Below are 25,531 nucleotides of genomic sequence, written 5' to 3'. Positions count from 1 at the left end.
TGACTCGCAGCGACCCCATGGATTGCAGCCTACCAGGCTCCTCCATCCATGGGATTTTCCAGGCAAGAGTACTGGAGTGGGGTGCCATTGCTTTCTCCGTTTGTATTATAAACCACCCCTAAATCTCAGAGGCTCAGCCCCAAAAGAGTTTCTAATGCTGATGTCAATGTTCAACGGAGGTCATCAAGCAGCCATAGAGGGAGAGGAGTCTCCGTTCTAAGCAGGCATTAAAAGACTCAAACTTCCTCCATTCTATGACCCTACCATATTCTTTGGCCTTGAAGTCCTCCACAGTTTTGCACCTGGCTAACGAGGGTCACAAAAGATTCAGACACAACTTAAGTGACTAAACAACAACTACAAAGGATCTTATGAAGATGGTCATTGGAGAATCCCAGGAAAGGTTTCAGAGGCCAGGACCAGCAACATCATTATTGGTCACAGTCAACTAGATAAAACTGTTATAGAGGCTGGGGAATGTAGTCTCCTTATGACCCAGGGGGAAAATGAAACACAATTTGGTGAACACATAGCATTCTCTCTGCCAGAGGAAGTTTTCCCTTTCCATCTTTTATGAACTTTTGTTGTTTAATGTTTTTTTTCTTTTCTTTTTCGGCTATGTAGCATATTTATAAAGACCAGGGCAGACATTTCTATTTGCCCACCCTACATTCACTTTCTGCATTCTTTGTCAGTAACAGAACTCCAGTTGCATTGAAGGTGGCAGTGTAAACTCTTAAAATATTTTTTCCCCACAATCCTCCAAATAAGCCCTGGCCACAAGATGGAATTTCTTGCCGAAGAATGTAAGCAGAAATAGTTGTGAAGATTCTAGAGAAGGTACCTCCAAAGGGAAAAACTGTCTTCTTGGGCTTTTTCTTTTTCCCTCACTTTCCCTCTTTCTCTTACTCCCCCCTAGAATTTGACCACAACAGGATTCAGACAGCCAATCTGGACCAAGAAATGATTTAGAAAAAGGATGCAACTCATTAGGGATGAAAGATCCTGAACCCCTGAATAATGGGTCCATCCCATTCCAATCACTTTAACCCAATGGAACAATACCTTTCTACCTTACCTAGGTCAGTGTTTTCAAGTCTCTAGTGGTAGGAAATAAAGTTGATCTTATATACAATTACCAACAAAAATAATAATATTATTATAGAATTAATCTTTTCAAAGCTTTCAAATTATTATTACATAATTTAAAGAGGATTACCAGGTTAGTATAAATATGAATTTATATAAATGAAGAGATATATTCAATTATATATTTTACAAGTAATATTTCTCATTCCGTCTTCTCATTTCACATGTTTTAGAAAAGTCAAGTGCACACAAAATGTGATCATTACATTAAGATTATATTCTTCTGTGTTTATTTTGTCTATTTTCTATATTGCATGCTCAGTCACTAAGTCATGTCTGACTCTTGGCAACCCCATGGACTGTATCCCACCAGGTTCCTCTGTCCATGGAATTTTCCAGGCAAGAGTGGGTTGCCATATCCTTCTGCAGGGGATCTTTTTCACCCAGAGATTGAACCCACATTTCCTGTGTCACCTGCAATGGCAGGGGAAGATTCTTTACCACTGAGCCACTTGGGCTAAATCAGAAAATACTACAACACCTCACCATTTTTCAAACAAAATACAAAGGAAAAGATTAATTCCTTGGACAATATTTTATGTTTCATTGTTCTATAGAAGGAGTGGGAGAAGAAGGATAACCAATAATAATTAATGCTACTACTACAACTACTATTAATGAAGATATAGAATAATTACAGATATAATAATATCTAACATCTATAGTTTTCCATGTGCCAGGTATTGTTCCCAGCACTTGACATATTATTTTATTTAATTATTAGATGGCTATTTCAGGTAGGAGAGTCCCATGCCCGAGTCATTCTGCATAACACGAGTAGTAATATTACTAATAATAATGACAAAGAATGAGAGAAACCAAAAGTGTTTTCTTACCATGAGCCAGGCCCTCTGCCAAGTGCTCTGTTTACAGAGTGCTCCCTCTATTCTCGCAAAATCTTGTTAGGTGGGTATTCTGAGTATTACCACTTTATAGATGAGGCATTAGAGAGGTTAATTAACTTTTACAAGGATACCTAGAGACTATTGGGCACATGGGATTTGAATCCACGTACTCTGACTCTCAAGTCCATGTTTTTAATCACTAAAACACACTGAACCTACCTCATCCAAATGAAAAATGCTCTATAAATGTGGACTGGATGAATGGTGAATTAGTGAATTTGAAATAGCTATGTACTAGAAATCATGGAAACTTAAAAGAGAATCCTGTATTTAATTTAACATAAATTAGTCTTTTATAACATAATTATAAGAGTGAGTGACATCCCATCACTTTTGCCATATTCTACTGATTGGAAGCAAGTCATAGGTTCTGGCCATACTTAAGGGGAAGGAATTACATAAGGGGGTGGGTCACTTAGGGTGTGCCCACCGCAATACTGTATGATTCCACTCATGTGACATTTTCAGAAAGAGGAAAACACAGTGACGTGATCAGTGGCTGTCAGGGATTACAGGTAGATGGAGGGTGTGATTACACATGGTTGGCACAGAAAGTTGTCAGGGTGATAGAATCTTCCACATCCTGGCTGTGACAGTGATTTTATGAATTTACACATATGTAAAATCCAAATAAGTGTATACAAAAAATCACATATTGTGTATGATGATTTAAGTATGATTTTAACATATATAATAAAAAATAAAAATTTAAATGGAAAAATTTAATAATTATTGTATAAAAATAAACTATTTATAAAAACATGCTTTAGAGATATGCTTCTCCCTGAAGCATATTTCATAACAAAGGAAAAAAAAATAACACCCATACATGTATTATTAGAAAGAATCAGTTCCATTTTGACTTAAGATACAATAAGCCATAAGAGAATGTCACCCATAATTTAATGATAAAAAATGTAAGTAATCCACAAAACCATAATATCCCTTGAGCTCATCACAGAACTGAGGTAAAATGAATTCCAAAGGGTAACCAGCCCCTTTGGCAAAGCATGGAGACAGAAGTAGCTGTCATGCAAGCAAGTTTAAAAAAAAATCAGCTGAACGCTTAATGAATTTTTAAAATCTTAAACTCTTAATGGGCTAGTGTCTCAGTAGTTTGGAATATGTGGCACCCAAGACACTTATACATTCACTGCCAAGTTATTTTTCAGTCCTTAACCAGAAGCACACAAACATGACTGTGGACAATGCAGAAGACCAAAAGAGCCCATGTCAGTGGTTCAGGTATGCAGGAGGCAATCAACTGTTGCTGGCAGACAGACATGAAGCCCCACACACTTATACAAACCCTTCTATGATGGGAAGCAAAAGTCTTAAGTCACCAGGGAAAAAGCAAAAGCCACCTTCCCAGGGAAGGGAAGATAGGAAACCCTCCTATCCCCAAAACAAAGGCAGAAATCCATAGCTGTTGGGGAGCAGTCAAAGCAAAAAACCTCTGCCCTTGAGGAGGAGCAGGAAACCTTTGAGTTCAGGATTCTCTATGAATAAAAAGCAGTGGTCAGCTACTGCTGAGGAAGGGGCAAGATATCAACCTTAGATCCCTGGTTGTTCAGATGGTAAAGAATGTATCTGCAATGCAGGAGACCTGGGTTCAATCCCTGGGTCAGGAAGACCCCTTGGAGAAGGGAATGGCAATCCAACTCCAGTATTCTTGCCTGGAGAATTCCATGGACAGAGAAGCCTGGTGGATTATAGCCCATGGGGTCACAAAGAGTCAGACATGACTGAGCGACTAACACTAGATATAAAACAGAGGTTAGCTGCCATTTGGAGAGGAAAGAATGCTGAGAAAGTACAACCATCAGATCTAGCTACATAGGGCCTCCCTAAAGCTGAGGCTGGACAAAAAAAACAAAGAACACTCCCTGCCTCACCAGGAACCTAGCATCTAACAATAACAGCAGCTCACTGCTAGAAAACAGGCAAGGGCATGAAGAGAGATACCACACTCCCCAACATGTGGCACAGATGTAAAGGAACTATTGAAAATTTAGAATTGAAAAAGACCACTGAGGAAAAACCTCTGGCACTCAGGCTGCACTCTAAGCAAAAAGTTTATTATGCAAGTCAGATGATAATGAAATGAGAAAAGGAGGACACAATCTTCAGCTTATTTTATGATATCAGTATTAACCTCATACTAGAGGAAAAAGTATAAAAGGAAAGAAAATTACAGATCAACTGTGCCTCAGAAACAAAGACACAAATCCAATGATACAGATATAGAAATGATATAGAATTACATAGAAAATGATTATAAAATTATTATGGATAAATCATAAGGATAAAATATTATGACTAAATGGTGTTTATCTTGGAAGCGTAAGGATGGTTATACATTTGCCAATAAATCAATGTAATTCACCATATCAACAGACTAAATAAAGAATAGTAGAGGTCCTCTCAACTGATGCAGAAAAGCATTTGACATAATTCCACAGACATTCATGATAAAAAAATGTTGGCGTACCACTAATTAAAGGGCTCTCAATGGCACCCCACTCCAGTACTCTTGCCTAGAAAATCCCATGGACGGAGGAGCCTGGTAGGCTGCAGTCCATGGGGTCGCTAGGAGTCAAGACACGACTGAGTGACTTCACTTTCCCTTTTCACTTTCATGCACTGGAGAAGGAAATGGCAACCCACTCCAGTGTTCTTGCCTGGAGAATCCCAGGGACAGGGGAGCCTGGTGGGCTGCCATCTATGGGGTTGCACAGAGTTGGACACGACTGAAGCGACTTAGCAGCAGCAGCAGCAGCACTCAACTTGATCAAGGGCATCTACAAAAAAGCCTGAAGTTAAAATCCTACTTAATAGTGAAATATGGAATGATTTTCCCCTAAAATTAGGAACAAGGATTTCTGCTTTCAACACTTCTATTCTACATTATATTAGAGATTCTAAAATAAATAGCAACTGAAAAATAAAGGCATGCAGAATGAAAAGGAAGAAATAAAGCCGCTTTTAATTGCAGACAACATGATCATCTATGTAGAAAATTCCAATGAATTTAACAAAAGAAAACAAAAGCTACTAAACCTAATACCTGTTTATCAATATCATCAGTTATAAGGCCAACATTATTTATTTCTATAGAATAAAAATTAGAAGTTGAAATTTAACAAAGTACCATTTGTAATATCAAACCCAAGGAAATACTAAGTTAGAATAAATCTAACAAATATGTCCATGATTTGCACACTGAAGACTTTAAAAATGGTGAGAGAAATTAAGAAGAGATGAATAAATGGAGAAAGATATCAAGTTCATTGACTAAAAGATGAACTATTTCTAGGCTGTAACTTCTCCCCAAACATATCTATAGAAATCATTGCAATTTCAATCAAAATCCCAGCAGGCTTTATGTAGAAATTGAGAAGGTATCTCTAGAATGTATATGGAAAAGCAAAGGAAATAGGAGAACAACCAGAGTAATTTTGAAAAGAAAACACAAAGTTGGAAGACTTACACTACCTGATTTAAAGACTACAGTAAACAAAACAGTGTATTGAATATTATTGGCACAGGATAAACATACAGATAAATAAAATAGAAACAGACCAGCAAATATGGTCTATGGCAATGGTAATTAAATGGAGAAGTGATGGCCTTTTCAACAAATAATGCTGGAAAAATTAGACATTATATGCAAGAATGTTCACCCTGAACCCTTAGATAAGACCATACACAAAAATTAGCTCAAAATGACAGACTGACTTTAATGTAAAAGCAAAAACTATGAAACTCATGGAAGAAAACAAAGCAGGAAATCTTTGTAGACCTTCATTTAGACAAAAGATTTATCAGACCACAAAAAACATGGACCATAAAATTTTGATAAATTTGACTTGAAAAGTTCTCTGCTCTTCAAAAAATAAAATGAAAATCCAAAGTGGGAGAATATACTTGCAGAACAAGTATCAGATTAAAAAAAAAAAACTTGTATATAGAATATATAAATAACTCTTACAATTCAATAAGATTAATGGCTCAATTTAAATAGATCCTCATCAAAGAAGATATATAAATACCAAATGAACACATTAAAAGATGCTCAACACTATTAGCAATTAAGGATATGCAAATAAATCTACAATGAGATACCACTAACATCTTTATAAAATAGCTAATATTATAAAGAGAAAATATCTGACAGTATCAACTGCTGGCAATGATGCAGAGCTACTGGAACTTATACAATGCTGGTGGAAATACAAAATATCACAGCTACTTCAGAAAACAGTTTGGCAGTTTCTAATATATTTAGACATACATTTATCAAAACCAGCTAAGAGAAATGAAACTTATGTACAAAGATCTGTTCTGGAATGTATGTTGCTGTTGTTTATTAGCTAAGTTGTGTCTGATTCTTTTGGGATCCCATGGACTGTAGCCCACCAGGCTTCCCGGTCAATGGAGTTTTCCAGGGAAGAATATTGGAGTGGGTTGCCATGCCCTCCTCCAGGGGATCTTCCTGACCCAGGGATCAAACCCATGTATCCTGCATTGCAGGCGGATTCCTTATTGCTGATCCACTGGGGAAGGCCTCTGGAATGTATACAACAACTTTAACCATAATCAGCAAAAACTATAAATCTACTGGTGAGTGAATATATAAGTTGTAAAATAACAGAATACCTGTAAGCTAATATAAGAAATAAACCTCTGATACATATACCAACATGAGTAAATTATCAGAAACATTATGGTAAGTGAAAGAAATAGATGCAAAAGGGTAGAAACTGTATAATTCCATTTATATGATATTCTGGAAAATGAAAACTATAGGGACAGAAATCGGACAAGTGGTTGCTAGGAACTGGGGTAGAGAGAGTATTGACTACAGTGAGGCAGTAATGGAACTATTCTATAGCCTGACTGTACCGCTTATTACATGACTGTATATGTTTGTCAAAACTCATTGAATTACATACCAAAAAGACTGAATTTAACTCTGTGTAAACCATACCTTAATAAATCTGAGTCTTAAAAAGGTGTCCAATCAGAATATAACCTATATAACCAGTTGATGTTTTACAGTGAGCATAATGGGAATATATATAGGAATTTTGTTTGTACTTTGGTCAATGATTACCTAAAGAGGTTGCGAGTACCGCAGGTAAGTGTAAAAATATCCTCTGTAATGTATAAAGAACATATTAAATATTCTATTTGTTTAACCTCTTTAAGTAATTTTTTTGTTATGCTTAGCCTAGCATCTTTATTTTTTTAATTTTTATACTGAAATATGGCTGCGCGGGTGCAGGAGGGCGTAGAGGAGCTATTCCACGTTCAAGGTCAGAAGGGGCGGCGGTGAAGACGTAGCCCCCGTCCAAGGTAAGGAGCAGCAGCTGCGCTTTGCTGGAGCAGCCATGAAGAGATACCTCACATCCAAGGTAAGAGAAGCCCAAGTAAGATGGTAGGTGTTGCAAGAGGGCATCAGAGGGCAGACACACTGAAACCATACTCACAGGAAACTAGTCAGTCTAATCACACTAGGACCACAGCCTTGTCTAACTCAATGAAACTAAGCCATGCCCGTGGGGCAACCCAAGACGGGCAGGTCATGGTGGAGAGGTCTGACAGAATGTGGTCCACTGGAGAAGGGAATGGCAAACCACTTCAGTATTCTTGCCTTGAGAACCCCATGAGCAGTATGAAAAGGCAAAATGATAGGATACGGAAAAAGGAACTCCCCAGGTCAGTAGGTGCCCAAAATGCTACGGGAGATCAGTGGAGAAAAAACTCCAGAAAGAAGGAAGGGATGGAGCCAAAGCAAAAACAATACCCAGTTGTGGATGTGACTGGTGATAGAAGCAAGGCCCGATGCTGTAAAGAGCAATATTGCATAAGAATCTGGATGTTAGGTGCATGAATAAAGGCCAATTGAAAGTGGTCAAACAAGAGATGGCAAGAGTGAACATCGAAATTCTAGGAATCAGTGAACTAAAATGGACTGGATTGGGTGAATTTAACTCAGATGACCATTATATCTACTACTGCGAGCAGGAAACCCTCAGAAGAAATGGAGTAGCCATCATGGTCAACAAAAGAGTTCGAAATGCAGTACTTGGATGCAATCTCAAAAACGACAGAATGATCTCTGTTTGTTTCCAAGGCAAACCATTCAATATCACAGTAATCCAAGTCTATGCCCCAACCAGTAATGCTGAAGAAGCTGAAGTTGAATGGTTCTATGAAGACCTACAAGACCTTTTAGAACTAACACCCAAAAAAGATGTCCTTTTCATTATAGGGGACTGGAATGCAAAAGTAGGAAGTCAAGAAACACCTGGAGTAACAGGAAAATTTGGCCTTGGAATATGGAATGAAGCAGGGCAAAGACTAATAGAGTTTTGTCAAGAAAATGCACTGGTCATAGCAAACACCCTCTTCCAACAACACAAGAGAAGACTCTACACATGGACATCACCAGATGGTCAACACCGAAATCAGACTGATATAGTCTTTGCAGCCAAAGATGAAGAAGCTCTACACAGTCAAAAAAAAAAAAAACAAGACCAGAAGCTGACTGTGGGTCAGATCATGAACTCCTTATTGCCAAATTCAGACTTAAATTGAAGAAAGTAGGGAAAACCACTAGACCATTCAGGTATGACCTAAATCAAATCCCTTATGATTATACAGTGGAAGTGAGAAATAGATTTAAGGGCCTAGATCTGATAGATAGAGGGCCTGATGAACTATGGACTGAGGTTCGTGACATTGTACAGGAGACAGGGATCAAGACCATCCCCATGGAAAAGAAATGCAAAAAAGCAAAATGGCTGTCTGGGGAAGCCTTACAAATAGCTGTGAAAAGAAGAGAAGCGAAAAGCAAAGGAGAAAAAGAAAGATATAAGCATCTGAATGCAGAGTTCCAAAGAATAGCAAAAGGAGATAAGAAAGCCTTCCTCAGTGATCAATGCAAAGAAATAGAGGAAAACAACAGAATGGGAAAGAATAGAGATCTTTTCAAAAAAATTAGAGATACCAAGGGAATATTTCATGCAAAGATGGGCTTGATAAAGGACAGAAATGGTATGGACCTAACAAAAGCAGAAGATATCAAGAAGAGGTGGCAAGAATACACAGAAGAACTGTACAAAAAAGATCTTCACGACCCAGATAATCACAACGGTGTGATCGCTCACCTAGAGCCAGACATCCTGGAATGTGAAGTCAAGTGGGCCTTAGAAAGCATCACTACAAACAAAGCTAGTGGAGGTGATGGAATTCCAGCTGAGCTATTTCAAATCCTGAAAGATGATGCTGTGAAAGTGCTGCACTCAATATGCCAGCAAATTTGGAAAACTCAGCAGTGGCCACAGGACTGGAAAAGATCAGTTTTCATTCCAATCCCAAAGAAAGGCAATGCCAATGAATGCTCAAACTACCACACAATTGCACTCATCTCACATGCTAGTAAAGTAATGCTCAAAAGTCTCCAAGCCAGGCTTCAGCAATACGTGAACCGTGAACTTCCACATGTTCAAGCTGTTTTTAGAAAAGGCAGAGAAACCAGAGACCAAATTGCCAACATCCGCTGGATTATCAAAAAAGCAAGAGAGTTCCAGAAAAATATCTATTTCTGCTTTATTGACTATGCCAAAGCCTTTGACTGTGTGGATCACAAGAAACTGTGGAAAATTCTGAAAGAGATGGGAATACCAGACCACCTGATCTGCCTCTTGAGAAGTTTGTATGCAGGTCAGGAAGCAACAGTTAGAACTGGCCATGGAACAACAGACTGGTTCCAAATAGGAAAAGGAGTTCGTCAAGGCTATATATTGTCACCCTGCTTATTTAATTTATATGCAGAGTACATCATGAGAAACTCTGGACTGGAAGAAACACAAGCTGGAATCAAGATTGCAGGGAGAAATATCAATAACCTCAGATACGCAGATGACACCACCCTTATGGCAGAAAGTGAAAAGAAACAAAAAAACCCTCTTGATGAAGGTGAAAGAGGACAGCGAAAAAGTTGGCTTAAAACTCAACATTCAGAAAACAAAGATCATGGCATCTGGTCCCATCACTTCATGGCAAATAGATGGGGAAATACTGGAAACAGTGTCAGATTTTATTTTTCTGGGCTCCAAAATCACTGCAGATGGTGACTGCAGCCATGAAATTAAAAGACGCTTACTCCTTGGAAGGAAAGTTATGACCAACCTAGATAGCATATTCAAAAGCAGAGACATTACTTTGCCAACAAAGGTTCATCTAGTCAAGGCTATGGTTCTTCCAGTGGTCATGTATGGATGTGAGAGTTGGACTGCAAAGAAAGCTGAGTGCTGAAGAATTGATGCTTTTGAACTGTGGTTTGGAGAAGACTCTTGTGAGTCCCTTGGACTGCAAGGAGATCCAACCAGTCCATTCTGAAGGAGATCAGCCCTGGGATTTCTTTGGAAGGAATGATGCTAAAGCTGAAACTCCAGTACTTTGGCCACCTCATGCGAAGAGTTGACTCACTGGAAAAGACTCTGATGCTGGGAGGGATTGGGGCAGGAGGAGAAGGGGATGACAGAGGATGAGATGGCTGGATGGCATCACTGACTCAATGGACGTGAGTCTGGGTGAACTCCGGGAGTTGGTGATGGACAGGGAGGCCTGGCGTGCTGCGATTCATGGGGTCGCAAAGAGTCGGACAAGACTGAGCAACTGAACTGAACTGAACTGAATTGCTTATTTACCCCCTGGAGGAGGAAATGGTGACCGAATCCAGTAGTCTTGCCTGGAAAATCCCATGAAAAAAGGAGCCTGGAGGGTTACAGTTCATGGGGTTACAAAGAGTCGGACATGACTGAGCACACATCGTTGATTTACAATGTTGTGTTAGTTTCAGGGGTATAGCAAAGTGATTCAGTTATACATATAATATATGCATTCTTTTTCAGATTCTCTTCCCATATAGGTTACTGCAGAATACTGAGTAGAGATCTGTGTTCTATACAGCAGGTCTTTTGTTGATTATCTATTAGTATATACAGTAGTGTGTATATGTAAATTCCAAACTCCTAAGGTACCCCTTCCCCACCTTTGCCCTTTGTGTACCATATGTTTGTATTCAAAGTCTGTGAGTCTGTTTCTGATTTGTAGATATGTTCACTTGTATCATTTTAAAAGATGCTACATATAAGTGATATCATATGATATTTGTCTAAATTACTTCATTTAGTACAATAATCTTTAGGTTCATCCATGTTGCTGCAAATGACATTACTGCATTCCTTTCAATGGCTGAGTAGTAATCCATTGTATACAGGGACTGCATCTTCTTTATTTATCCCTCTGTCAATGGACATTTAGGTTGCTTCCATGTATTAACTAATTTTTATTAACTTCTATTTTTGAATTTGCTTTAAAAATGTTGGTGGGTACCTGACTTTTGATGCAGTTCTGTAACTCTTTGCACAAATTCAAATCTCCACTAAGTATCTGTTTCATTGACGTTAGTTAACACAAGACAAATGTCAAGAATCTGGAGGACATCAGTACTCTACAGCTTGTGAAATTTATCCTTATTGGCAGAGCTTTAACTCCACTGACATTCTGGCATGCCATTCAAGCATATGAGCAGAAGGAAAGGAAGGAGCAGAAGCCAAAGTGCTATAATCTGGAGACAAAGGTCTGGTTAAGAATACATCCCCAGTGAGAAAGTGGAAGCCAAATAACATATGAAAGACAGAATGGTTATAGAATAAACAAATGTCAATATTTTTTAGCTTATAAGGTCCATGTAAAAGAGTAGAAATTGTACATTTGGAATACTACCAAATACCATGAGGGGGCCATGAGTACAGGTAAAGCAAGACATTTTCGATTCTAAATGGATATTCCAAATATTGAATGACTGCTAAGGCACAGGCACAAAGAGTTGAAACTGCCTGTAAACAAAGTTAAGTTCTTATTATTAATGTTCACTGGCAGAAAGTGAAGAAGAAGTAAACAGCCTCTTGATGAAAGTGAAAGAGGAGAGTGAAAAAGTTGGCTTAAAGCTCAACATTCAGAAAACTAAGACCATGGCATCCGGTCCCATCACTTCATGGCAAAAAAATGGGGAAACAGTGTAAACAGTGGCTGACTTTATTTTTCTGGGCTCCAAAATCACTGCAGATGGTGACTGCAGCCATGAAATTAAAAGACGCTTACTCCTTGGAAGGAAAGTTATGACCAACCTATACTGCATATTAAAAAGCAGAGACATTACTTTGCCAACAAAGGTCCATCTAGTCAAGGCTACGGTTTTTCCTGTGGTCATGTATGGATGTGAGAGTTGGACTACAAAGAAAGCTGAGCGCCGAAGAATTGATGCTTTTGAACTGCGGTGTTGGAGAACACTCTTGAGTGTCCCTTGGACAGCAATGAGATCCAACCAGTCCATCCTAAAGGAGATCAGTCCTGGGTGTTCATTGGAAGGACTGATGTTGAAGCTGAAACTCCAATACTTTGGCCACCTGATGTGAAGAGCTGACTCATTTGAAAAGACCCTGATGCTGGGAGGGATTGGGGGCAGGAGGAGAAGGGGATGACAGAGGATGAGATGGCTGGATGGCATCACCAATTCGATGGACATGGGTTTGGGTGGACTCCGGGAGTTGGTGATGGACAGGGAGGCCTGGCGTGCTGCAGTTTACGGGGTTGCAAAGAGTCGGATACACTGAGCGACTGAACTGAACTGAACTGGTCAAATGCCAGTCCACCTAAAGGGGAAAGACATCAGAAGAAAACTCACTAAGGGTAAGAAAAAGGCAAGCCAGACAGAAAATCACTGCCAAGGCCAAAGGGACATGTTAATTTCTGGTCAAATGTATGTAAACATGATAAGGAAAAAAGAAAAAAAATGACCAACCAGTGACCTAGAGATCACAAGAATATAAACTTGTCACGTTTGGAGAATTTTGTATCTCCTGAGTAATGCAAAAGCTTAACACAGTGCCCATGGATGATGCTACTAGGAATTCAAAAATTAGGATGATGGGATGGAAAACATTAAAAGAAATAAAATGAAAGAAAGGTAGATGAGGACCCCACAATGTAATAATCACAGCACACAGCAAATAAACTTTTATTACTCTCTCAGTATTTAAGCAGATAAACTAGGCTGCAGTGCTCTTCACAGGATTATCAAGCAAAGAGAAAGAACTTCATTGGATTTGCCTTGGTGGATTTAAAGATAAAGGGAATTCCCTTCGTACTGTGATCCCCCATCATCCTCTGAGAATCCATAGTAAAAGAGAGATCCAGGCTGGACCAAATTTATTCCTGTCAGCACTCTGAATAAAGGTACTTATCAGTTCTTTACTGAAGAGATATGAGAGACTGTTAAAGATATACTCTCTAAACTTCAGAGTTTCTCAGACAAGTGTTATGGCAAGGTTGTTATGTGTTAGAAGTTCTCAGACAGATATTCAGGCATGGGTTTGGGACTAAGCTCTAACTTTAATAGCTCACCAAAGAAATCACTGGTACTACCATATATCAAAATAGATTACAAGGTTAAAATAATTGGTAAAAGATCAGTTAACAGTCTAAGTGCATAGCAAGAAGTAGATTTGAACATAAGGACGAAGGGAAAAAGATGTTCAAAATGAGCACTAATGATCTGAATGTGCATGTGATTGATTGGTACATCTAGATATAAACTGGAAAACAACCAGTGAACTCTGAGTCATCTAGAAAAATCTTTAGGTCATTGGTCTGTGTACCTGGTTAACCACAAAAACAGTAATTTAAGAGGCATCTATTGCTTAGGTCTGGGGCTTCCCAGGTGGCTCAGTGCTAAACTCACCAGGCAATGCAGGAGATGCAGATATGGGTTAGATCCCTGGGTGGGGAAGATCCCCTGGAGAAGGAAATGGCAGCCTGCTCCAATATTCTTGCCTGGAAAATTCCATGGACAGAGGAGCCTGGTGGGATACAGTCCATATGTCACAAAGAGTTGGACACGACTGAGTGCCTGAGCACACAAAGGCACACACATTGCCTTAGGGCTACTAACTAGTTTCCTCCTTCTGTGCTTATACATATTCTCCTGAAAACTTGCAAGGAAGCTTAAACAAACATTCTGAATGAGCGATATTCACTTAAAGAAAAAGGAAAGAGAATAAGCAAAGGGGTTTCCCCTGTCAAAGGAGAAGGAAGGTGGAAAATAAAAATAGAGCAGACAAAAAGATGAATAAATACTGGGCACCAAACAAACATACTGTGGTTGGGGAAAATATTTAACAATATAAGAAAAGAGAAATAGCTCTATAATGCCCCTGTATTTAGGCATATTATAGCTATTAAATATAAAGAATGAATGAGTGTGTGATGACAAGAGCTTCAGGAAGGGGAGTGTTGAACAATGAAATGCATCAGGGACACCATTGCTTTTATGGGGTGTTTTGAAATTTTGGGACCTCTTGAGGTTTATTCTAAGGTAATCTTTTAATTTTTTAAAGATATCATACTGCCCTATCTACCCAAGGCAGCCAGACACAGATCCTGAGGTTTGTGTCTCTTGCATGCAGATAAGAGCACAATGATCTCATTAAGAGGATGAGCTTAGGAATCAGATATTTGGAATGACTGTCATGGCTATTTACTGGATAGGGTGGTTTTCAAGAATTTATTGAGAGTCAGACAGTTGGCTGAAACCTGAAAGTCTTCCATAAGTAGACATCATCATACTCATTTGCAAAACTTCTTTTAAAAAAAAAAAAAAAAAACGAAGATATCTACTTTAACTTCAAAGCACAGAAATATTCTACCTGGTAGAATAGCTCTCCTCAGATGGCCAGCACTGGCCTTGGGGGACACAAGGGTGGTATGACCTGGACTGGGGCTGTGTCATTTGTATAATTTCTTTACAGGAGTTTAATACTTCTAATTCTTTACTGAACATAATTTGTGATTTTTCATTTAAAACATGGTCACTGAACAGAATCAAAACAAATTGCACTCCATATTCTCAATTTAACCATGTTTTAACAAGAGATGTGCAGAGCCTTACCCAATGTCACATGGATCGTGCAGAGTTGCCCCTGTGATCCTGTTGTTTTTATTCTCACTCTAGCTGCTTGTCTGCAGCAGGGCCTTCTCCTTGTTCAGCACTTCTGTGGTCACGCTGCCCTTCTGGGGCTCAACTGATGTCACAGATTCCTGAAGATTCCCCAGGTCAAGCTAAGCTGTCCAAAAGGAGACAGGGAAGCGAACTAATTAAATGGAAAAGGTGTAAAGAAGCTTCCCTACCAAAACTTTTAGCAGGCATGCTCTTCTGAAGCACAAGAATGATATAAAATCTCAACTGTGATGTAGAGGCCTTGTTTATTTTCCTTCTTGTTCTTGGTATTTGAAATGTTCTCTGTGACACAGTTATGTTATTAGGTTGATACTAAAATCATCTTCTTCATGAAAAGTATGCTTTGGGGGCAGGAAAGAAGGAAAGTAACAATTGCATTATTCCTTTTTATAGGCCAAATTTGTGTAGCTCTCTCTCTGGTTTTTTTTTTTTTTTTGGGGGGGGCTTTGTTTGAGTTCTCACATCAGTCCTCATGTGGGGCTTTGTCTTCCGGACACGTACAATTTTTTTAGTGAAACTAAAACCACATTCTACAAGCTGTCTTGTAGTCTGCTAATATAAAATAGGTTTCACAGCTTTGTTTGCTCACTTCAAAAAAATAGTTGCCTGGAGAAAATCTGGAAAATCCTAGAAGCGCCATCTTGTGAGCAGTACCAGAGTTGCATCCTGTTACTACTAGATCCTTAGAGCAAAAGGGTGGGAACTTACATCCTGGCAAGCCAGCAGTTTTCTCAGGCTTCTAGGATATACCATACTAAAATTTAGAGTTTCGTTATGCATCACAAAAAATGGAATGCTAATGCCTTTAGTTGCAATGGTCTGACAAAAATATGCATGCTTACTGAAAAGTGAAGATATGATTTTTAAAAGAAAGTATAATTCTGTAAGAATAATCAATATTATTGTTTTCTGAATTACCTTTCAATATCTTTTATATATATATGTACATACACACACACATATATATATATATATATATATATAAACGTGTGTGTGAATACATATTACTTTAAAACCAGCTTTTTACTGTGCTCAAGCACAGTTTGAAAAATTTCCCTTATAAATATTTCCAATGTGATTTTGTTTGAATCACTTCAAATGTAATTTCTCCCTAATTTATAACATTTTACCTGAAGCTCTTTCTCTGATATTGTTAAAAAAAATTTTTAATAGAGAGAGTAAGAACTGTACTGTCTCTCAAACTATACAAATAATCCCATTTAGTGAAAGTACCCTTCTATTTTTCCTGATGTTACACATATTGTATTAACACAGTCCTCTATCTTTAAATGACATAATGTGGTGTTTGCCATTCTGCAATTTTCATTTTCACCTAATACTACTTTTCAGACATCTTTTCAAATCACTACATGCTCATATTTCTGTTTGTCAGCTATATAACATTCAATTGTAATTGTATGGATGTACCATGTCACACATTTTTAAAATGGCTAGTAGAAACAATCCAAATCCTCTTCCTGATTCACTATTAAACTTTAAAGATACAGAAAAATGGTTATTGCTGACCACGGTCATACCTGTTGTCTGAAAGAATGAGTTGCAAGGAGGACACAGACAGGGCTGTAGTCAACACAGCAACCAGGCTACGCACTTGATCAGGTCCAGGAAAATTTCAACTATCGGCAAAAGATGGGGGGATTAGTTATGGCTGCATGTCTGTGTGTTTATGAAAGATTATGTGTCTAAAACCAAACGGTACAAATTTGTTTCAGTATCATTTTGCTCTACTTTTTTTTTTTTTATCATTTATCAATGATAAAAATGATCATGGAATAAAGCAATTCTAAAAATGCTGAAACTGGTTAAAAATATATTTTGAAATCCCCAGTAATCTGAATACTCCGGAGATGCTGACTATTAACATGTAAATCTAGTTACCAATAACACGTTTTTTTAAAACAAATTGTTGATCACTCAACAGCATATGTGAATCCCTTCCATGTTCCTTGTACATTTATATTTTACATGTCAAGCACTTTTTATGGTTACATTTTTCTTATCAGTTATTTTTTGAAGAATAATAAACACTTCAATAAAACCTGTACCAAAGATAGAAACATGGAATGCCATGTAAAAAATTAACATGAACAGCATGCCTCACTGAAGTCTTAATTTAGATGCGGTAATCTGATCACCCATTCCCACACTTCAAAAAATATCGGAGAAACTGAATTTTCAGGGGATTGATTCTGTCACAGTAACGGGAATTTCCCCCAAAATATATTATATTCCCACCTCTCCCAGGCAACAGCCTCTATTTTCTTCCACCGTAACACTAAAGCCCAAAGAAATCCCAGAAAAAAAACTAGCTTTAAGACAGCCATTACCTTGAAGCTTCTTGTCAGCTGCAGCCTCGTGAAATGCAGCCCCTCCCCCAAGAGTGGCCAGGCACAGCTCAAATCCAAGCTTCTCAGAGGATGCTCCGCCCCGTCCCTGTGATGGGGAAAGGAGGGGGCCTTTCCTCAATTAGAGGGAGGAGAATTGCCAAGTTAACTGAAATTCACTTAAAGGAGAAAAACGTTCATTTCTAAAGGACTTGAAAGAGAAATGGCAACTTGTGTCTCTTTCATTTCCATTCAAACCACAAGGGTAGGTGACTTCCTAAAGGGAAACAGCAAATCCCTTTATCATATAGTAAAGACCCAGCTGAAAATATCTCTTACATATTTTCTTGCCCTTTCTGTTAACATTTTTACAAAAGATTTTAAGACTCAACTGGTCATGGTCCACTAAAAAGACCTGCTAAGTCCTTGCTTGTGATTATAGTGAATGAATACACTGTTTTGTGGAGAATTAAAACTGTACAGTGTTAATTCTTCTGGCCCTGGGACATGATACGTTTCTCTGTTACTCAGTTTCTCTCATTCATCCTTCAGAAAGTTTCAGCTTTTTTCAAGTCAAGTCACTTTTTAAACATAAACATCTACCAAAATCCTTAATGAAGAGAGATATGAGAAATATATCTCTGAATATACTAAAACTGAAGGAAAAAAACCAACTATTTATGGTTTAAAAACACTATAAAGCAAGTTGAAAACACAAGAATAAATTTGACAAACTGGTTCTGATTCAAAAAATAGCCCTAAAGTAGCTCTTATATATTAATAAGGAAAAGAGTGAAGTTAAAAAAATGAGCAAGAGACATAAACAGACAATTCACAACGTTCTGAGGGAAAAATTCTTACCCACTCCCAATATTAACTTCCCTGTGAGCAAGCTCATACAGTGCAACTACAGTGACCTCTGTCCTTCCCATATAGTTGCAAACCTCCAGGCTGTTTGGTAAAATTGTTTAAATTTGCTGTTTTAAAGTCCACTTGACTCAATAATCAATACCCTGCAGCTTACTTTCACCTTGTACAAAAGCTGATGTTTAGGCTTCCATCTGCAACTTCATTTGTTTTGTATCAGTTTGTTCAATTTGTTCAGCAGAGAAAGGGGATATGCTGTTCAATGGGGCTCCTCAAAATTCAAATATCCAAAATAAAAATTAAAACTAAACAATCCATAAAGATATTCACCTTCCTTAATAAAGAAATGCAAATGTAAACAGCAATGAAATTTCAATTTTACTTATAATGAAGTGGGGAAAAAATGATTCAATGGAGAGTTGAAAAGAGTAAGAAAATGAGTACTCTTGCTCATGTGCAAGGTCACAAAGCTGGGAAGAGGGCAAAACAAAATTAAAGCAAAAGCCTTAGAGACTTTCCTAGTGGTCAGTGATTAAGATGTCACCTTTCAATTCAGGGGATACAGGTTTGAAGGCTTCCCTAGTGGCTCAGACGGTAAAGAACCCACAGTGCAGGAGACCTGGGTCTATCCCTGGGTTGGGAAGATCCCCTGGAGAAGGAAATGGCAACCCACTCCAGTATTCTTGCCTGGGAAATCCCATGGACAGAGGAATCTGGCAGGCTACAGTCCATGAAGTCACAAAGAGTCGGACACGACTGAGTGACTAAGCACAGGCACAGGTTTGAGCCCTGGTTGGGTAGCTAAGATACCGCATCTCTCGTGGCCAAAAAGCAAAAACATAAAACAGGAGTACCATCACAAATTCAATAGAGACTTTTAAAAAGATGGTTAAGATGGTAAATTGAAAAAACAAAATAAAACACCCAAAACCCAGTTTTACCCGAGTTCCAAACAGAAAGATATGTTCTCTTGATCAGTACTCGTGGCTTTCTGCACTTGGAATCCTGTCTCTTGAGGATTCTGGAGTAGAACAAAGGATTATGTCATTCACTTTCTGATTGTAGGGGAATTAATGACTGCAACCCCCAGTGAGTGTTAATTAATCTATGTCCTTGGTGAACATGCTGGTGAACCACAACAATTTTCAATAATTGCCACACTTATCTATGAACCCCCATCTTTCACATACATCCACATTTTCACACAAATTAAAAAATATATTTCTGCACTATGCTTTTACACTGACCATATCTGCATTATAGTTTCACTCAACCATAGACTAGTTACGACATATTTCTTCTGTGTCACAGGCACCTAGCAGTATAACAATTGATAATCGTTGGTTATGGAGAGAAATGTTCATTTCATCCAATCCTCATTTAAATTGGCAACTCCTTGTTCTTGTGCTTTTGTTGTTTGCAATTCAATATCCTCTTTATTGAGCATTTTTGTTCACAAAATATTCAAGAAATTAAGAGTTAAGTTTAGTTTTTATTGCCTTTAACCTAGGGGTGTCATTTCCCAGGAAGGGACAAAACCTACATACTGCCAAATGGATCATTCTCTGAGGGTTAGTTCTCTTAAGATAATGTTTTGCTAATTCACAAACTATTTATATATATATATATATATATATATATATATATATATATATAAAGTGTAGGTAAAGTTGGTGAAGCCCTCACAACACCATCCATCATCACAATGAACAAGTAAACACGACCCCTGTCTCTTGGCACCTCTGACTAATTCAGGTTAGACAAACAGAGCTGCAGTATGACACAGCTCTTCCTGTGATTAACAGAGAGGAAGAAAACTGTGCATCAGGGGATCTAAAGAGAGAAGCCATCATTCTTTCACAGACATATAACAGGAGGGTCAGACTAGATCAAAATTATTCCATTAAGCAATCTAAGTAAAGGACATCAAGGGTTCTTTAGGGAGGAGATATGGATTTCTCTCAGCAGAACCCAATGTTTACCCTTTAAGTTTGTCACAGAGGCATTATGACAAGGAAGCAGGCAGACAGTTGTGGGTTTGAGATAGTAATAGCCAAGTGGAGAGAACATTTTCAAATGTTGATAACTATGCTAACTTGTCATGTCTCCATACTAGATCCCAGTTAAGAAACATGCATAACTCAAAAGCATCTCTGACAATAACCTAGGTTTTCTAAATATGAAACCACATTTAAAGGTACAATAATTAAAAAAACAAAGAATTCAGTAGCTAAGTGTGTAGTGAGAGCTAGATCAGACAGGAAGGATACGGAAACGGGTAAAAGAAATCCTAATTTAACCACAGAGAAACTGAATTTGCAAACATACTGTTAGTGTACCAGGATATAGACAGGAACTCAATCAATAGATATGCAGTGTCCTGGAAAATTCCTCAGGACACTGATCCAGTTCTAGCTGCCTAGTTTTGTAGAAAAGCAGTTTTTGAAGGGCCCTTAACTCTACTGCAGTAGGGCTAGTAAATGGATCTCACTGCTGTAGCCTCTTCTTATCCTCTGAAACCCACAAAGTAGCCGGAATAAAGTGTTTTCAATGGGCGCCAACTGGATTAGATTAAAATATGGCAAAAAAAAAAAAAAAAAAAGGATCAGATAAGAAGTTTACCCTGCTAAGCAGAAAGAACATGGACAATGATGATGGAGACAAGATACAAATCAGAAGAATAATATCAGAGAGAGATTAGAGACTTGGACATCTTTTGGAGGGGAGGGGAAGAAAAACAAGAAAATTATGATAACACAAACCCAATATCACATCTTTATTATTTCTGTTGTACTGTGAGAAAAGAATGCACGTGGGAAGGGCTTTGGAAGAGGCAGGTCATTATTTATGTTCCTGGATAATTTGGGCCTTTTAAATCCCACAGGGTTATCACAACGGAATTCTGGGCTTTAATGTTTCCAAAGCTGCTAGTGCTGCCTTGCCTGTCCAAAGCAATCAAAGATCTCATGGACACAGACAATGAGGTTCGGCATCAATAGCCTTATTCAAGAGAGTGTACAGAAGTCTATTTGAGGAAGGCTGTGAGACTTTAAGCAGGTCTTAAGAAATACTTGTAACTACGCTATCTAGTGCTTCCCTGGTGGCTCAGTGGTAAAGAATCTGTCTGCCAGTGCAGGAGACTTGGGTTCAATCCCTGGGTCAGGAAAAGCCCTCGGAGAAAAAAATAGCAACCCACTCCAGTGTTCTTACCTGGAAAATCCCATGGACAGAGGAGCCTGGTGGGCTACAGTCTACAGGGTCACAAAGAGTCAGACACAACTTAGTAACTAAACAACAACATGCTGTCTAGTATGTGGTGACAACAACTGAGCAAAGCTGTCAAGGATTGTAGAGTCAGGTCCCTGGCTGAAACCTCTGGTAGACACCTGAATAGCCTCTTCAATTATTTCTTCATAGTGGTTAAACACATGAGATATTCTCCCCAAAACTAGAAGCAATGGCTTTTAATTACAAAACATTAGGGCTGCAGAACAGGGGCAAAAGAATTGTATCTCGAATTATCAACCTAACATAATTTTAGTATGAAATGTGTCTTTTAATTTAAAATGTTATGGCTACAGAGCAGGAAACAAAATAAACTATACCTCTTATACCCCAAGTTCTCAACATGTTTTTTATGTGAAATATTTCATGAGATGGGAAGAACCTTACCCAATATCACATGGATAGTGCAGGGTATGCCCCTGTGATCCGGTTGTTTTTATTCACACTCCACCTGCTTGTTCAGCAGAGCCTTCTCCCTGTTTGGCCGTTTTGTGGTCGTGCTGCCCTTCTGAGGCTCAACTGGTGTCATACACAGATTCCGCAGGCCATGTGCATCTCAGACATTAACCTAAGCTGTCCAAAAAAAGACAGGGAAGCAAACCAATTAAATGGAAAAGCTGTAAAGAAGTTTCCCTACCAAAACTTTAGCAGGCATGCTCTTCTGAAACACAGGAATGAGATAAAAATCTCGACTGTGATGTAGAGGCCTTGTTTATTTTCCTTCTTGTTCTTTGTATTTGAAATGTTCTCTGTGACACAGTTATGTTATTAAGTTGATACTAAAATCATCTCCCTCATGAAAAGTATGCTTTGGGGACAAGAAAAAAGGGAAATAACAATTGCCTTGTGAATCTCTATAGGCCCAATCTGTGTAACTACCTTTTTTTTTTTTTTTTTAAATGCTTTCTGTTTGAATTCTCATATCAGTCTTGGTGTGTTTTTATTTTATACATGTACAATTTTTCAACGAACTGCAATCACATTCTACATATTGTCTCATAACAGAAAATACATCTCATTGCTTTGTCTGTCCACTTCATAAATATGGTTGCCTGAAAGAAAATTTAGGACACCTGGCAAGTGCCATCTTGTGATTAGAACCAGAACTACTGCAGATACTCAGGTCTTTGGTCAGGAAGGGTAGAAACTATACCGACCAGACTGTAGCCTTCTCAGGCTTCTAGATGGGTTTTTGTTTTGTTTTGTTTTTTTGCTTCTAGACTTGTTAATTCTCAACTTCAGAGTTGTGTAGGTGTCATATAAAAGTGGGATTATATTTCCTCATTTTAATGTTTGTTGTTATATCCTTCATGCATATTGCGTATCTTCCTTCATGTTTTGATATTTCAAGAAAGAAAGCAAATTCTCACAATAATGGTCAAAATATAATGGCTTGCTCTATATATTTTCCTTAAACATATTAATAAATGTGCATGTTTTTGGAAACCAGAACTTTATCCTTCCTAAGAACATATTTTAACATCTTCTCACATCAATAAATATTTTCTACATCATCTTTTGAGCTTCCCTTATAGCTCAGTTGGGAAAGAATATGTCTGCAATGCAGGAGACCTGGGTTCGATTCCTGGATCAGGAAGATCCCCTGGAGAAGGAAATGGCTACCTACTCCAGTATTCTTGCCTGGAGAATCTCATGGACAGAGGAGCCTGATGGCCTACAGTCCATGGGGTCGCAAGAGTCAGACATGACTTAGTGACTAAACCACCACCACCACCACATCATCTTTTTGTTAATAACTTTTACAAGATAATCCTACATTTCTCAAATTTTATCTCATTTTCTCATAATGAATCTGATTCAAGCTTACTATTTTCAGAATAAGATTTTTTAAATGGAGAAATGTAATATATAAAAAGTTGAAATGTTCTGTTTCCAATTATACTTATATATCTCCAATTAATAAAGTACACACATATTTCCAAAATTTTCTTGCATAAAATGTACCTATATTATTACAGGCCATTCTGCAACATGCTTATTTTTAGAATATACCTTCTATATATTTTCTTATTTTTTGCACTTAGCTCACTACATTAGCTTATTCTTTTTACAGCTGCATAGTATTCAAAATTATGGTGAACTATCCTACATGACTATTCCATAATATGCTTTGAACATTTTTTGAATTCTTTCTCAAAAGTACATAAAAATACAAATAAATATCTTCTGCTTGAACCAAAGTCTGGACATAGTCTAAATATTTGAACTGCAAGCAAAGCACAAGCAACCAGATAACCAGCTTTCTCAGATACACAGAAAAATCCACCTTTAGTTAAAGACAATGGAGTATGTTTGAATATTTACATGTCTGTAACAAAATGGATTTTTCTCTTTCAGCTCCATCCCGTGCTTCCAAAACAAAACAAAACAAAACAAAACTAAAGGTATATAAAAGTCTAAAGAAGAAAATACACATCATTCTTACTCCAACCCCTGAATTGGTTTACTGCTTATATTTGAGCAAAATCCCCTTGATTTTTCCCTCATCATATGTGTTTGTCTGTGTACATATGTATTTCAAATAATGTTTTCATATATATATATATATATATATATATATATATATATACACACATACACATATATGTCCTTTTCTCATTCTAAATACTAGAATACACTACTTTAAATTATATTTCTCCAGTAACAAATTGGAACACCTTTCCATGTTTCCATATTTACTCATTTTTTTGGCAGGTAGCTTTTCCCCCCATGTTTCTAAATTCTCATCTCAATTTTTTTATGCTGACATAGCTACTCATGCTAAGTGAAATCTGGGCAGAGTAGTGGAAATTTTCCTCTTTTTTCCTTAGACATCATTACTAGATATATTGTTGTGTTTTATTATATCAGTATAAGCCTATTATTCTTCAGCTCATGAGCTTACAGATATTTTTCATATTACAGTATAAATTGGAATATATCATTCTTTTGATAGCTAGGTAGAGACACAGACAATGATCATCTTTTACACATCCATAAAAAAAGTTATCCTTTTAAGACACTGAGTATTCCCTGACAATAAACTAAACTTCTAACTGTCTTCAGTATTTAAATTCGCAGTTATACACTATTTCAGATTATTACTATACAAACTCCACCAAAACAGCAAGATTTGTTGGAAATACAATCAACAACCAAAGTAATATAAAAACCCAGCACTCCCAACTAATAACTTCATTTCTCATTTGGCATTATCACAACATAATCTCTTTTTTTTAAATAAGGAAGATTAATTTTTCAAGTTTTGTTTCATGATTTATCTCTGTTACTACCGCTTTTTGACTGAAACATAAAATGCCCTACTCGAATGTCAGCTTTTGCAACCTCCCGAAGTATTTTTTCCGCAGGTGTAATCTGATCACCTCCCCCACTCTTAAAGTGTGGAGTTTTAAAATATCTCGAAGGAATACAAAATTCAGTCAGAATTCCCTCAAAGAAACTACGACTCTCACAAAACAATGCTCCTTTTCCACGACTCCAAAGCAGCAGTCCCTTCTTTTCTCACCTTTACTGCCAAGTCTCCAGAAATCTCCGAAAATAACTATCTTTTCACGACAGCCATTACCTCCAAGCTTCTCTTTCTCTCTTCTGCGAGGCCTCCGAAGTCTGTATGTAATGCAGCTCCTCCCCCAAGACTGGCCAGGGCTGGCTCACTCTTCTAAGCTTCTAGAGGATGCTCCGCCCCTTGCCTGTGATGGGGAAAGCAGGAGGTCCTTCCCTCATTTAGAGGGAGGAGAATCTCCAAGTTGAGCCGAAATACAATTAAAGGAAAGAAGTGTTCATTTTAAAGAACTTTAAAGTGTATTGGAAACATATGCCTGTTCAGTTTTCTTTCAAAACCCTAGGGTCTGTGTTTTCCTGAAAAA

The 25,531-nt window shown here is 37.8% G+C and overlaps 1 protein-coding gene across 12 annotated transcripts in view; it reads right to left on the bottom strand.

Moving 5' to 3' along the window:
• PWWP3B (PWWP domain containing 3B) overlaps window positions 1–25,311 on the bottom strand; it is a 65,130-nt gene extending 39,819 nt beyond the window's left edge. For 4 of the 12 annotated variants that reach the window (XR_009734943.1, XM_061409328.1, XM_061409337.1 and 1 more), the window contains exons 1-6: window positions 25,171–25,311; window positions 22,032–22,217; window positions 19,301–19,380; window positions 17,496–17,601; window positions 16,686–16,784; window positions 15,079–15,253 (exon numbers count right to left, since the gene is read on the bottom strand). The gene's annotated coding sequence lies outside the window, so the exon portion shown is untranslated. Of the gene's footprint in view, window positions 1–13,872; window positions 13,991–15,078; window positions 15,254–16,685; window positions 16,785–17,495; window positions 17,630–19,300; window positions 19,381–22,031; window positions 22,218–25,170 lie in introns of all 12 variants that reach the window. The other 8 variants (XM_061409329.1, XM_061409335.1, XM_061409334.1 and 5 more) reach the window with 8 other exon arrangements.
• Window positions 25,312–25,531: the final 220 nt, after the last annotated feature.

Source organism: Bos javanicus, chromosome X, assembly GCF_032452875.1.
Source record: "Bos javanicus breed banteng chromosome X, ARS-OSU_banteng_1.0, whole genome shotgun sequence".
In the NCBI taxonomy this organism is placed as follows: domain Eukaryota; kingdom Metazoa; phylum Chordata; class Mammalia; order Artiodactyla; family Bovidae; genus Bos; species Bos javanicus.
The sequence above is the reverse complement of the archived record's forward strand: the minus strand, read 5'-3'. Positions and strand labels throughout refer to the sequence as shown.